Below are 14,531 nucleotides of genomic sequence, written 5' to 3' on the forward strand. Positions count from 1 at the left end.
TGTCCTGAGAAGGGAGAAAGGCTCTGTGTGTACTTGATGAGGATCAGGAATGTGAAATTCCAGGGAGAACCAGCAGTTCTGATATATAGTGCTGAGCTTTGGCAGAAAGTCGTTCTTCATCCCTATTAATATGTGACATCCCAGCCCAAAACATTGTCCCTTCTTCCCTGGCCAAAGGATGGTTTTAATTCCTCGGTGTCAGGGCCTCCTGACCCATCTGGGGCTGTGTGAACCTGCTGGAGACGTAATGCTTGACCGACTTGTCCTGTTGCAGCACTGGCAAGGCTTGTCCTGAGTAACCTGCATGTGGCTGCAGGCAAAATTCTGCAGCTGGCCAAGCGCTCCTGGGTGGAAGGGACCACAGCCCCTTGTCAGCGTGACTCTGAGTGGTGGGATGTGGAGCAGAAAGGGTGAGAGAAGAGCCCCTGTGTGATCCCAGTAGTTTTCTCCTGTAGTCAATGGCAAATGGATTTTCCAGCTATGACAGGCAGAGGCGGAGGTCCGTGACTGGGTGTGCTGCGCAGACCGGTGTCTTCTGTGCGCGCCGGCGCTCTGGTGTGCTCCTTGACGCAGATGGATGTGCTCTGGTACGCAGAGCCGCTTGCCGTCTGGGAGGTTTGTGCCGCAGCTCTCGCTGGGCTCCGGCGCAGCTGCGGTGTGCAGGCTTCCTCGTGTTGCCTCTGTCTGCTCTGGTCTCCTCCAAGAAGGAGGCTGAGGTCAGCTGGAGAGCCCTCGGAAGGGCTGGTGCTGGGGGAGAGGTGAAAAGAAAGGATGATGAGCAAAGCCTGTTTGCGCTTCAGGCCCTAGCATTACTAGTCAGTGCAGCAGCCTGCAGAGGACCTGTGTATGTATCATCGTGTGCGTGGCTCGTACTGTCCAGATTCAGGAACTGGCCAAGCCTGTGGGCCCTGCACTAGCTGATGCTGAGTGATCATAGCCATGCTCTGATGAAATCCTTTCTTGGCGCTTTGGAAGCTCTCCACCCTGGAGAGTCAAACTGGGAAGAGGCACAGCCTGCGGGGAGCCGGGGGGGCATGTTTGGCTGTACCCAAAGGCAGATTATTTGGCAGACAGCTGGCCTGTGGATCTGAGCTGCGGCAGTGCCTGGTAACCCTCCCACAGCTGGTGGTGGGGGTCAGGCTGCTGGAGAGCTGATAAAGGGAACGGGTTTGCTTGCAAGGCGGCGTTGGAGCCTGGAGGAAGCCCTCCCCGAGCATTGCTGCTTATCTGCGCAGCGCTGGCACACGGCAGTGCTCCTGTCCTGCCTTTTCTGCCCTGTCTCCCCACCGTGGACTTGAGCCAGCGGAGTCATCTCTGCCCCCGCTGCCGCCGGGTGCTGCGGGAAGCCAGGGCTCTGGCACAGCCCCCCCAGGCTCCCCGCTCCCGTTTGCTGCCTTCCAGAGTTTGTGCCGTTTGTCCGGTGACTGCAGCCGGGTTGCACGCACACACACAAACTCACGCTTACACACGCGCGTGTGCACAGGGCAGTGGCAGAAATGGGTGAGTCAGGCAGGAGGAGGGGGTGAATCACGGGGGAATGAGTCAGAGGGAAGCACAGGGCAGGTGCTTGCCCAGGGCTGGGCTTTAAGGGAGCCCAAGGGCCTGGCAGCCCATGCTGGGTCCCCCAGGTGATGGGGTGGGGGTGCCGTAGGAGAGCGGGGAAATCCACAGGGCTTAGCAGGTGGAGGCAGTGCCTGTGGCTTGAGAATCCAGCTCCCAAGCTGGATCTGGTTCAGCCACGTGCCGAACCCATTCTCTGCCCTCATCTCCTCCAGCCACAGGTACGTTGCTGTACCAGCGGGGCCTGGGGCATCCTCGGTGTTGAGGGTTTCCCAGGAGGGACCAAAGATGAGCACCGCAAGGGAGAACTGTGGTGAGGAGGCATCCCAGCCTCCCATCCATGGGGTGGATCCTTGTCCCCATGCAGGCAGTGGAGTGTCCAGCCAGCCCTGGGCATGCTGAGCAGGTCTCCGTCCTGGTTGGGTCCTGCCCAGTAACCTTCCTGTCTGCTCCGAAAGAGCAGGGAGCGGATGGAAAAATAAATGATCCCTACTGGGGCAGAGATGGATAAATACATAGCTCTGGATTAAGGGAACACAGCATCGGGGGAGAGCTGGGAGAGGGATGATGTGCTGCAGATCTGGAAACATGGTTGGTCATTGGCTCCAAACTCCTCTGTGTGATCAGGACTCTGCTACAGACCCAGGGGCTTGTTGGGAGGTGTCGTGGATTGCTGCTTCCCTCACCCAGGGACCTGCTGTCGGCTTTTGAATTTCCATCTAGCCCAGCTGGTCTCTGCTGACTTTGACTCCTAATGGTCCTGCTCATTGCTTCTGAGGGCAGATTCCCTGTAGGCCTGGTACTGGTGCCACGCAGTGAAGCCAAAGCTTTCTGTATTTAGGGACAAACTTCATGGAGCAGGTACTTGGGACTCCCAGCTCAGGATAGCCGATGTGTGTTGCAGCAGACACTCATGCATGTACTTGATATTGCTTCCAACCAGAGCAAGGAGCAAGTACTTGAATGCAAACAACCCCCACTGGTCTCAGTGTTGAGGTGAGTCTCGTATTTTTCAACATCCCCAAGGTGTGCAGGTGTCTGCTGCTCAAGGCTGGCCACCGGTACATCTTGTCCTGCCTGGTGGCACCCTTGGCTGGGCAGGATGGAGACTAACAGGCTCCAGAACTCTCCAGAGATGCCCTGGAGCTCTGGCCCTGCCATGGGGCTTCTGGTGTGCTACAGTGCTTTGGGAACAGAGGCTGAAAGTGTCGGGTTTGTGCAGCCTGGGAAAGGGAATGGAGCAAAGGGGGCTCTCACTGCTGCTGGCAGCTGTGGGTTTGGAGCGAAGGTGAAGCCGGGCTCTCCTGGGAAGTGCCCAGGGACAGGATGAGAAGCAATGGCACACAAGGGAAATTCCAATTAGATACTAGGAAAAATATTTCCCCACAAGGGTGTTTGGACTCTGGAGCAGGGCCCAGAGAAGGGGGGTCGGTCTCCACATTGGGAGACCTTCAGCCCTTGGCAGGGGCAAGCCCTGAGCAACCTGCTCGACTTTGGCCCTACTGTGAGCAAGATTGGACCAAAACCTCCTGAGGTTGCCTACCACTGTTGATGTTCCCCAATTCTGCAGTTCTCAGGGTGTTTGGCAATGGAGTAGCTCATGGCCTGTTGGACTGACCAACTTATAGACGAATGGAGGGATCAGCGGGTTCTTCTGTCCATCCCCTTTTCTCTTGGCTTGGTTTTTCTCAGCCATGCAGTATTAGCAGTGCCGGGGGATGGAGGCATTACTTTAGTGATATTGCCCAGCTTATTGCTTTGCCCCTACCCTTAGCCACCATCTTTCCAGAGGTCCACGATGTTCCCTTCTGTGCACGAGCACAAAAACCCCATTGGCAGTAAAGCACAGGACAATAAACCATCCGCCCTGCTCTGCTGGCAGTGCAGAGCTGTGATCCGTAGCAGGGTGCTGGTCTTGTCGGGGCGCTGGGGAGGACGCTGCCCCCCAGCCCTCTGGCTGGAAGGCTCCAGGTTTGACTTCTTTGTTGTGCCTGTCCCAGAGACAGCGGCGATTGCAGGAGAAGCCACTGGTAGCCTTTTTAAAGGCTCCAGCTGCCTGACCATCCCGAGCAGATAGGGAGCAGATGGAGGCTGAGATGAGCCCAAAGGACTGTCTGGAAAGAATTACTTGCTCCCAGTACTTTCTGTTTCTTTGCCAGCCTTTTATTCTCATGGCTGCTCTTTTCCTGATCCTATCCTTCTGCAAGGCTGGCTGCTGGCAGCCTTATCAGCCTTGTCTTCATTAACAACTTCGCTCTGCGATTTATTGTGCCTCCGAGCTTTGACCCTAGTGCCTGATACTGCAGAAGCATGTGTCCGATGTGTAAGTGCTCAAAGAGTTTTTTCATATTTGCCCTTGTCCCGTCTGCAAGAATAATGAACCGGAGGAAAGGGATCTGTGTGTAGCCACGGTGCCTGGGCAGAGCTGGCCTGCAGCGGTAGCTACGTCCGCCTCCCCGTCTGGCAGAGGCTGGGAGGATGTCCAGGCTCCCCAGGTGCTTTTATGTGGGTTTTCAAGGTCTAGGACATTCCCATGAGTTTGCGTTTGTCCCCAGATCCCTTTTCAAGTTGCTCCTCTCAGCCTTTCCCTTGGGCTCGTTGATGCTGAGCTGCAGTGTCGCTCAGAGCGCTGTGTGCTCTCCCTTCCCCGGTAGTCCACTCGTTACTCAATACCGCTCTGGGCACTCTTGCGTTACTTGGATGTCCCTGTTACAACACCCGCACGCATGGAGAGCAGCAGGGTGCAGTGATCTGAGCCAAGAGGCCCCTGGGGGCCGTTCCCAGCTGCACGGGTAAATCACTGCCTGTCTGGGGACAAGCTGGTTCCTGGTAGTCCACGGGGAGGTCTCGGGTCTCTTGTGGGTCCCATCTCCCTAGCAGGGGGAGGGTCAGGTCTGGGAGGACATCTATGTCCCCAGAGGCACAACTGCCAGCAGGGTTGAAGGTGTTTTGGACCCAGTTGCCACAGTTAAGCTGGTTTTTGAGGTCTCTGAGCTTTGCGTGTTCTGACAGTGCAGCAAAACAGTGGCAGCAAGCAGAGTTTGCACGGGGGCCTTCAGGGACTGATGTGGAGACTCATGTCCTGTGCAGGTGGGCTGTCTGGAGATGCAGCTGTGTCTCCAGCCTGTCCTTGTTCACTATCATTTCTCCGAAGATGGAGGATGCTGATATGTCGGTGCCCCAATGCCGTGTAGTCCCTGCAGGCTGCACCTGCCAGATAGCCCGGAGGGCAGGTCCCCTCTGGCTTCTGCCTGCCATGGAGCACCAGTTGAGCCTTGGCTTCCTTCATCTCCATGCAACATGCAAGTGCCAGGTGGATTCCTTTTTCCATCCCAAAGGCATCCCCGGCCATGTGCATTGCCTGGAGCCCTGGCAGGGGTGGTGGATACACTGGGCAGAGGGCTCTGCTGTCAGTGGGACCCTGTGGGTGGTTTGGAATGCACGGACCAGGACGTTTGCCATTTTCATGGGATGAAATAGGAGCTAGACGGTGTCTCCCCCTGCCTTGCATATGAATATGCCTGCAGTCAGACGTGCCAGTCCCTCCTACCCCCTTGTTCCCCTTCAAAGGGGCTTGTGCACTCATATGTTTGCCTTGATTGCAGGCAACAGTGTCAGTGTTTAGGTGACAGCTTTGACACCCTTTTCCTAATGCCAGCAGGGTGTTTCTCTTTCACCTTCGGCCCCACTGGAAGGAGAGATTTTCCTTTTCTGTGACAAGGCACGGGACATTGAATTCATGATGGAAATCCTCCTTCCTTGCAGTAGCCCTTGCTGTGTCCGGCTCTGTACAATCAAAGATGGACAAAGCCTCATCTGAATACGGCCCGAATCCCTGCCCAGCCCGTGTCACCACTCTGGCCTGTGCTAGACTTGAGACTTTCTAAATCGCTGCTGAAAAAGGGTGAGTTGGGTGGGTGTGCATGGCTGTGTGTGAGTGGTATCTCCTCCCCCCGTGCCTCGTAGATGTCTGTCACAGGGAGTGGAAAAGATGCTGAATGTCCCCACAGCTGCTGCAGCCTTATCTGCAGGCTGCAGCTTGGTAATGTCAAGCCGGAGGCCTGAGTGCCTGTGCCCAAGCGCCTCCCTTGGAGGGCCCTTACGGTAAAAGGAAGTGTATCGCAAGAGGGCTTGCGGTGGGAGTGGGCAGTTCCCACCGGGTAAATGCTGCATGCACAATCCTTGCTGCCCTCCCCACCGCAGGCTGCCTCTTCCCACGCATAGCTTTGACGCCTGTGTCCAGAACTAGTCGGCATAATGCAGCGTCCCTGGGACCTTCTCCACTGCCCTGCGGTGCCCTCGTGAGTGTTTGGGGAAGTAGGGAGAGGTGACATTGCTGTGGATCTCCAGGTTGGTGTTGGGGACTCATCAGTGGAGTGTGTGCAAGGCTGGCAGGGCTATAGGGGGATGGCAACTGGGGATGGGGGGATACTAGGGTAAGTTATGGTATGAGCTGCAGTGATCAGGAGGCAACAGAGCACAGGCAAAAAGAGCTGCGCACATTGGGGATATGCACGGGGGTGCATGGAAGCAGGGCAGGGTCTGATGGTGGAGGTGGGAGCAAAGAGGAGCACGCTTGTGGGCATGCAGAACCCAGCTGCCATGTGAAGGATGTGGGGAAAGTGAAGTATTGTACATCTGGGATCAGGCAGTGTGAATGGCTACAGGGCATCTGAGCACTGAAGGAGCTGGCTTTCTAAGGAAGGAAGATGGGGCTGTGGTTGTATGTGGCGGTGACCAGAGGGAGAAGAGAAGAGACAGTAGAGGTGGGAGCAAAAGAGGTCCTGCCACCTGCTGATTGCTGTGCTGTCTTCTACTGGCTTGCAAAGCATCACCTTGTTGCCAGAGCTCCCTATCGGAGGCTCATGTTTCTGTACCTGGCTCATAGTGATGGAGAGCGGGCTGGGCTGTTCATGCTGCACAGTTAGATCACACTTCCCATGGTGGACAGCCTGGGACAGCGGGCTGATGGGGTGGGAGTTACTAGTAAGATGTTGCCTTTCCATTGGGGTTGAGTTAAATGCGTGGGGATAGAGTTCGCAGTGTTTCTGGTGCAGACACCAACCCCAGGGCATCATTCCTCCTCCAGGGACATGAGGTAAAAAGGGCTGTCAGCGCTAGCATTTGTGCATCACTTAGTATGGTGAGGGTCTGCTCCTGCTTGGACCTGGGGCATGCCTCCCTTGGACAAATGTCCTTATTGAACCTGAAACATGGCAGCATGTTGGTGCCCTGGTTGTGGCCAGAGACCCCAGACGTCATGCCAGCGCAGAGGAGGAGTGGTACCTGCCCCTCTGCCAGGATCCCTTTGCCTCCTCACGGCCATCTTGTGACTGTCTGCACATGCACATGACTTTGTAATCACCAGCGGTGGAAAATTTTCTATTGGTTGCAGTTGGCACCAAGGTCTGGAGCGGACCAGCTGGCCTGCATGGTCATACAGCAGCCGAGGTCCCCATCCCTCAGGCCAGCACCCCCAGAGAGGGATGGGAGGACCGGAATGGAGCTGGCCGTGGGTCCCTGTGCCTGGGTGGCCAGCGGCTTGTTTTTGCTGTGGGTGCTTTCTTTGTTGCCCACGGCTGCCGTGCCACTGCAAGGTCAATGCTGTTGGGCACCGTGGATGGCTCTGGTGTCAAAGCTGGCAGGTGCGGTGCCGGCTGTGCCTTCCCCCCAGGAGCGGTGGTGCGCAGCAGCTACCCCGAGGTGAAAAGATGCAGCTTTTTACGAAGCGGAGCCAGCCCGGAGGAATTTTCCCCTTGTGGCCAGCTGTTGTCCTGGGCCTGGCTTGCGTCCTCCAGCACTTCCCACCCCACGCTGCCTCGGGGAGGGGACCGGGGGCTGGCCCACCCTCCAGACTCCCTGCGCCGGGCGAGTGGGTGCCACCTCAGGCTCATGGGGGTGAGTAGCTGCGGTGGAGCCCAACAGCATCCTGCTGCCTCTGCAGGGATCCTCTTGGGCAGCGGAGAGTTTTCCCCACCCCCAGCTCTGCCGCTGCCTCTTTGTTTTCTGGCAGAAGCCTCTGTGCCTTTTCATTGCTGTTGAGGCGCCGAGCAGGAGCCTACATGTGCCGTGTGTGCGTCTCGCTGGGAACGTGATGCGGGTTGGCAAGTCTGCCAGGCTGGGCATCTCCCTCGCAGGGCTGCGGAGGCCAGCCAGCAGCTTCGGGGGTCTCCTCTCCCTGGGCTGTCCCTACGGTCAAGCAGGGGCTTCGAGGCCACCGGTTTCCTCCGCAAAACCCTCCTTCGCCTTGGCAGCGTTTCTGCACCTTGCCACAAGTAGAGTAAGTTGGATGGGAAGGGGCTGGTCCTCGGCTCGGCTCCGCTGGGGGCTCGGGCTCTCTGTTGCGGTCCTCCCTCGCTCCTGCTGAGAAGGCACCTGAGATGAGAGCAGCGGCAGGGGCTGCGGAGCCAGATACGGCGGTGGCTGAGGATTGATGCTGCGCCTGCCTCTCCGTCTATTTGATCTCTCAACTTCCAGCGGGGACTGAATTCCTGTGCTGGATTCTGGGCTCGGCTCCTGTGAAAGGATCCAATTATTTCAGACCTTTGAGCATCTCCATTTGCTGCCCATATTTGCGGCGCCCGGGTCTGCGCTGGCTGGAATTCCAAGTGATTAACGTGGCTGTGACATCCCTCCTAGGGGTGTTATCTTTGCTTGCTGTCCCCCACCGCCCCCCTCTTCCTCCTCCGGCAGCGAGCGAGCGAGACAGGCAGGCAGAGACAAAGGTCTGTCCTCAACCTGGGCTGTCCTCCCCGTTGAGCGGCTGCTGCATGGGATTTCCCTGCCCTGCCTGCTGCAGCTTTCCTGGGCTCCCGGTCGAACGCTGGAGCTGGGCGGCCGTGGGGCTGGTATTGCTGAGGTTTGAGCCTGCTGGTGCTGGGTGGGCAGGGGGTGCTGCCGGCTTTGGAGAGCTGCCCGATTGTCCTGGTGGATTTTAAGCTGCTTTTCATTCTTTGACTGTGCTTTCCTGGGGAGAGGGGCAGCCGTGCATGGAGGGGAGGCTGACGGGGTAGGGGGGCAGGGGGGGGTTTTGGACGTGGGGGAAAGCTGTACACAGGTGGCTGTTGCATAGCAGGATCTGCCTGCAGACCCTGCCAGCCCCCCTTCCCAGCTGCAGGCTATTGTCAGCATCGCTGCCTGCACGCGAGGCACCCGGGCAAGGTGTACGGAGGCAATCCATGCCAAGACATGGGGCATCGGAAGGAGCACGGGTAAGCCCACGGATGGGAGCTCTGCTCCGGCTCCCGGAGCTCCCGGGAGAGGTTTCATTGTGTTATCCTGGGTCAGCAGAGCAGAAGGGCTCCGTCCCTGCGGCACCTGCATGTGGGGCTGGGGCTGGGGAGGCACCGCATGTCGCTGGGCAGACCTCGGCCCCTCAGGAGCCTGCTGCAGCCTGGAGCCCCAGCAAAGTGCCCTGCGGGGAGGGCTGCTCTGTCCCCAGGGGCTTCTGCACCCGGTCGGTGTCCCCTCCTGCAGGGTGGGAGGAAAAGCAGCAGCAGCACCTCACGAACACGGGTGCTGCGGGGCAGAGGGAGGTGTCGGGTCTGTCTCTGTAGAAGCTGTCTCAGGCGGTTTCTAGGAGCTGGGACTCCTAACATGGGCACTGCCTCTTGCCCTGTCCTTCCCCTCTGGGCTTGGGCTTCCCCCCCTACCCATTATCAGCACAGGGGCCAGCACTGAGTGAGGCTCTGTGGCTGCAGAAAGCTGGCACGGCAGGAGAATTCCTGAGGACCCCAAGAGCAGCACTTGCCCTTGCAGTGGGGTGAGGATGCTCCCTCCCTCTCCCTTGTTTCCACCAAGTCTGAATTCTTTCCTTCCCAACCTGAATCACAGCGAAGTGCCAGAGCCAGGTCCATGCTGGTTGTCTTTCCCTTCAGGCATAGCTTTGCACCTCTAGCATCACTCTAACCATCTTCTCTCCAGGATTGCCACCTCTCCTATGGACGGTGCTGGAGGTAGTCCCCAGCCTCACATGTCTGTCTCTATCCTGACAGTGGTACGCTTGATCTGTCAGGCCGTGGAGAAACCCTTCTCCGGTGGCAGCATTGCTGCTTGTGCCACGATCCTTCAGGGTTGTGATGGAAACTTTCTACCTGCTGGTGCTCCTCAAGCTTCTGCTCTTAGCCTTTGCCAGGGAGATTCCGGGTTTGCGTTTCCACTGGTTAGATTTCCTTCCTTCTTGGGTTCAGATAGGACCAATGGAGCTGTGACTTATCCTCCAGGCAGTCTGTTACCAGCAGTTTCTTTTGCCTCTTCTCTTGCCTTGTACTCTGCTTGTACCAAGGGTGATTATTTGCCCTCTTGTAGTGACAGCCCTTCTCTTTCCCAGCTGCGTGCTTCCTGCTTCACTCCCAGTGAGGCTGCGAAGGTCTCCTTAGCACTTCCCTGGAGAAGAAGCAGGAGCGAGGAAGACAGCAAAAGCTGGATAGTTTGGGGTTGGTTTGGGTTGATTGTTTTTTTTTGCAGTCTAAATGGTGCAAGGACTTCTCTCAGCCCTGCCAGCCCTGGGGCATGGCACTCTGCCCCAGGCAGCAATGCCCAGACCAAAGCCTCTTATCCACCGGCCATGTGTCCCCTTGACTGCAGTGCTGCTTTGGGAAGCCATCTGGATCCCCACTGCGTGAGCATAGCCCCTTTGGGCACAGTTCTTGCTCTTCTCCTTGCACCAGTGCCGTGCTGCCACCCCTGCCAGGATCCCCTTTCCAAGGGCTCTGCTGGTCCTGCCCCACGACAGATGTCTCTCTGTCTGGCAGAGCTGCCCCCGCACCCATCCCGCTTCCTTTCTGGCTGGTATAATACAGTTAAAACAGCAACAGATCCTTTTGCAGGCTGCAGCCCAGCATGTGGTACAGCTGCTGCATCGCCCAGCCAGGGACCCTTCCTCACCCGCCATCGTGCTCTGTTGCCACCAGACTGAGACCACGGTCTGTTAATTCTGGGTTCCCCCTGGATGTGCTAGTAGGAATGAAACCATCAGGTAAGCTAAGCCCCCGACCCCCTCCAGGCCTGGCTTTGTCATCCTGCGTCAGGGTCTGGCGACGTTTCTCGGGTGGGCTGGGGAACCCTGGTGTTTCCCAGCATGGTGCTTCAAGCAACAGTATCTGGGCTGGCAAAACATGTTGCAGCCCGTTGTGCTAGGAATGTGCACTACTGGCTAGTGCTGGCATCACCTGGTGACTGGTGTCGAGGTCTCAGCTGGGATGGATTTGTGGTGTCGGCATGTCAGCTTCTCCTGATGGACCTATTCTCCCAAAAGGCAGCTGCCGCTGGGGAGCAAAGGGCTCAGCCTGCCTGCACCAGGATTTGGGAAGGGCTGTGACTGCAGAGGAACATGGGAAGGAGAACGAAAGGATGCAGGGGAAGCTGCACATTTGTCCCAGCATGGACACGCACAGGAAGGATGCAGCTTTCTCCCACTGCAGCATACTGACTCTTGCTGCTGGTTGCTGATTTCACTTCCCAGTGGTCGACTGCGCCACGCAAGTTATGGTACAAATCTCCTCCAGGGATGGAAGAGGGAAGCAGCAACCTTCCAGGCAGGCAGAGCACAGCGTGTTACCACCTTGACATCCGCCCACAGCTGCGGGCATTCACTTGCTTTTCTACCTGCCTTGGTGCAGGCCCCTTGTGGGCTGCCAGGAGGAGCTGATCTTTACAAAGAGCTTTTGTTGAGGTTTTGGGCTAGAGGTTTGTTATGCTACGGCGTCAATTTGCCCTGCTGCAAGCACTCCTTGGCAGCTGGTGTATTGTATCTCTGTTCTGGCTGGTTGCTGGCGGTGCCCTTCCCCAGCACTGCTGGTGGTGGCTTTTGGGCTGGCCGGCTCTCAGGGACTGGCCATGACTGCCTTTTAATTACAAATCTTATTGGAAATGTAACGAAAGAACAGCCTGTTTCCTGGGGCAGGCGAGGTCAGGCAGCGAGTGACCTGCTGAAGCTGGCTTCCCACCTGCAAGATGATGGGATGGAGGACTTGCTGGACCAGGGTGCCAGAAAGGGGGTGCAATTGGGTGTTCAGTGCCTCTGAGCATCTCTCTGGGGATTTTGTTCATCTGCCTGTTCCAGCCTTCAGGGCAGCACTCGCTGCTGGGTTACGATGCCCAGTGGTGGCTTCCCTCCAGATGGCCGCTGCAATGAGCCCCCGGTGGAGGGCTGCATGGCAAGGGAGGTGGGGATGGCATGGTCCCCAGGGATGGTCAGCACTTCCTCCTTCACCTGGAGGTTCCTGGGCCAGCAAAGCTCATGGGCTGCCCCTGCCAGAGAGGGGCTGAGGGTCGGGGTGCCGAGGGCTCCTGCCCACTCTGAAGGTGTTGCACCAGGAGCTGCTGCCTGGGCTAACGCTCCTCCTTGCCCTCTTCCAGGCACCAAAGCTGCAGTGCTGGTGGATTATGACCGCAGGGGAGCTGTGTTGCATCTGCAAATCTGTCATACATCAAGGGCACATCTGAGCAGGTGAGTGCTGTGCACATGAAAGGACTGCTGTCTTTGTGCTGGGGGAAGCTGGTGGGGGGCCATCATGGCTCAGGGCTGTCAGGCTCCTGGCTTCTGCCTTCCCTGCCAGGCATCTTTTATTGGAAGAAAACAATTGCAAACTCTTCCCCTTGTCTGTAGGGCCAGACAGTGTCCTGTGCTGTGGGTGAAAGGGGCAGGAGGTGAGCATGAGACCAGCAGCTAGCTGGACGTCCAGAGGTTGCTGGTGATCTGCAGTGTCTTGAAAAGCAAGACGTGAAATGGTCACCAGAATGAAGCAGGGATCTGCTTATATGCACAGGTTTTCATACAGGAACACATGCAAAAGGGCTGTGAAATACAAGCCAGGGATGAGAGTTCACAGCTTAGCTTAAAATATTTGTGGTTCTAATGGAACTCGAGGTGATGGCACTGCCTGAAAGGGACGAGATGTGTGTGGCCTTTGGGTTTGGGAGACTGTGAGAGGCTGAGCCTCATTTCTGCCTGTGTGTCCCTGCAGGCAGGCAGTACCCTCCAGCCCTTCTCCTGGAAAACATCTGAATCACTGCAGCCCTTTATCTCCACTTTCCTTCCCCTCAGAGCCCCTGTGAAAACTGAAGAGCTGGAGAGAACGCTGCAGAGGTTCGGAGGCACACCGTGATGGTGGGAGCCATTCCACGGCAGCCACGCCGCTTCTGGGGGGTGCCTGGCTGGCAAGTGTCTTCAGCTAGTTGTGCCAACGACCGCCCGCTGCGGGACAAGGAAGTTAATCCAGAGCAAAAAGGGGTTCTGCTGCAGAGGGGTGAGTATGGGGGTCAGCCAGGACACGCTGCAGTGTGTTGGGTTACACAGAGTGGTTGAGGTTGGGAGGGACCTCTGGAGGTCATTTAGTCTGACCCATCTGCTCAGGCAGGGACGCTTAGAGCTATTGTCCAGGACCGTGTCCAGGCAGATTTTGAATGTTTCCAAGGATGGAGACTCCACAACCCCCCTAGGTGTCTTGTTCCAGTGCTCGGTCACCCTGACAGTTAAAAGAAAGTGTTTCCTGATGTTCAGACAGAACTTCCTGTGGTCCAGTTTGTGCCCACTGCCTCTTGTTCTGTCACTGGACACCGCTGGAAAAAGCCTGGCTCCATTTTCTTTGCATCCTCCCTTCAGGTATTCATATACATTGGTAAGATCCCCCTGAGCCTGCTCTTCTCCAGGCTGAAGAGTCCCAGGCTTTCCTCACAGAAGAGATGCTCCAGTCCCTTAACAGTCTTAGTGGCCCTTTGCTGCACTCTTTCAGGTGTGGCTTCACCAGTGCTGAGCAGAGAGGAAGGATCACCTCCCTTGACCTCCTGGCATTACTGCTCCTAATGCAGCCCAGGATACTGTTGTCCTACTTTGTGGCTGGCTTATTGTTGATTTGGTGTACACCAGGACCCCAGGGTCTTTGCTGCAAAGCTGCTTTCCAGCTGGTCAGCCCCCAGCACGTCCTGGTGCATGGTTCTACCTTTCATCACTCCTTTTAAACAAAATCCCTGGACTCAACCACCCTGGCCTGCCACTTTTCCATCCCCATCACGGCAGGGGTCAAAATGCGGTGTGCAGCCTTGCTCTCTAGATGGCCTTGACCCACTTGGAGAACCAGTTCCCCTGTTGCTCACCTTCCCCTAAGCCTTTGCTCCACAAGAGCAGGTAGAACTCTGGGGACAGGCAAAGGGCAGAGCTGCCAGGCATGGACAGTTTGTCAGGCTCTGGAGCTTCTCAGTCTGATGGTGACTTCCCGCATCTCCTCAGCTCTTGCAGCCATTTCAGTATTTATCACGCCAGAAAAACTTGTGGCCAAGATTCTCACAGCTCTCAAACTGGGCTGAAAATTAAAAGTGAGGTGCCATGCAGCATGGAGGAGGTCAGGCCCTCGAGGCAGGCAGGAGTGGGTGGATGGTACAGGAGCCTACGGTGGGCTCTGCAGCCCCTGGTACCACCCAGCTGCTAATTGAGGTGGTGAAGGTCTCTGGTCCAGGCCAGCAGAGCTGTGACATTAGGTCAGGTTTTCCCAGGCTGCCTAGCCAGGTATGTCCCTGCCATGGGGCCGGCGGTGTAGGGTACCAGCCCTGCCTCGTTCAGCACATGTGGCCGGGGCAGGTTGCCTTGGTGAGTTCTGGGAGATCTTGTTGCTGTTGCCCAAAAGTGTGATTACAGGTCTGAGCCCCTGGGACTGGTCTGACCTGCCTGACTCCTGCGCTCCAGAGCAGTGCAAGCACATCAAGTCCCTGGCAGAGGGCAGGCCCCCTTTTCCCCACTTGTCCGGACTTGTCCCCGTAGCCTCTAGCCTGGCTGGAGACTCCTCTCCATGCCCAGGCTGGGAAGGAAGTGCTGATCCTGCAGGTGGGTGATGCCACAGGGTTCCCTGGAGAGCCACACCAGCCTGATTCCTCTTCCCATCCCTCCCCTCTGAGGGGGAGCTGCCTTCTTCCCAGCAGGTTCCTAGCAGCGAAAAGCCCGGATGAAGACAGGGATCCCAGGCTCGTCTCCATTC

The 14,531-nt window shown here is 57.2% G+C and overlaps 1 protein-coding gene across 15 annotated transcripts in view; it reads left to right on the forward strand.

Moving 5' to 3' along the window:
• ATOSB (atos homolog B) overlaps positions 1-14,531 on the forward strand; it is a 40,057-nt gene that overhangs the window by 17,707 nt on the left and 7,819 nt on the right. For 5 of the 15 annotated variants that reach the window (XM_054185546.1, XM_054185548.1, XM_054185552.1 and 2 more), the window contains 3 exons: positions 10,389-10,537; positions 11,920-12,010; positions 12,608-12,809. The gene's annotated coding sequence lies outside the window, so the exon portion shown is untranslated. Of the gene's footprint in view, positions 1-5,325; positions 5,465-5,517; positions 5,911-8,661; positions 8,772-10,388; positions 10,538-11,919; positions 12,011-12,607; positions 12,810-14,531 lie in introns of those variants that run through there. The other 10 variants (XM_054185540.1, XM_054185549.1, XM_054185542.1 and 7 more) reach the window with 8 other exon arrangements.

The sequence above is a fragment of the Rissa tridactyla genome, chromosome Z, assembly GCF_028500815.1.
Source record: "Rissa tridactyla isolate bRisTri1 chromosome Z, bRisTri1.patW.cur.20221130, whole genome shotgun sequence".
Lineage (NCBI taxonomy): Eukaryota > Metazoa > Chordata > Aves > Charadriiformes > Laridae > Rissa > Rissa tridactyla.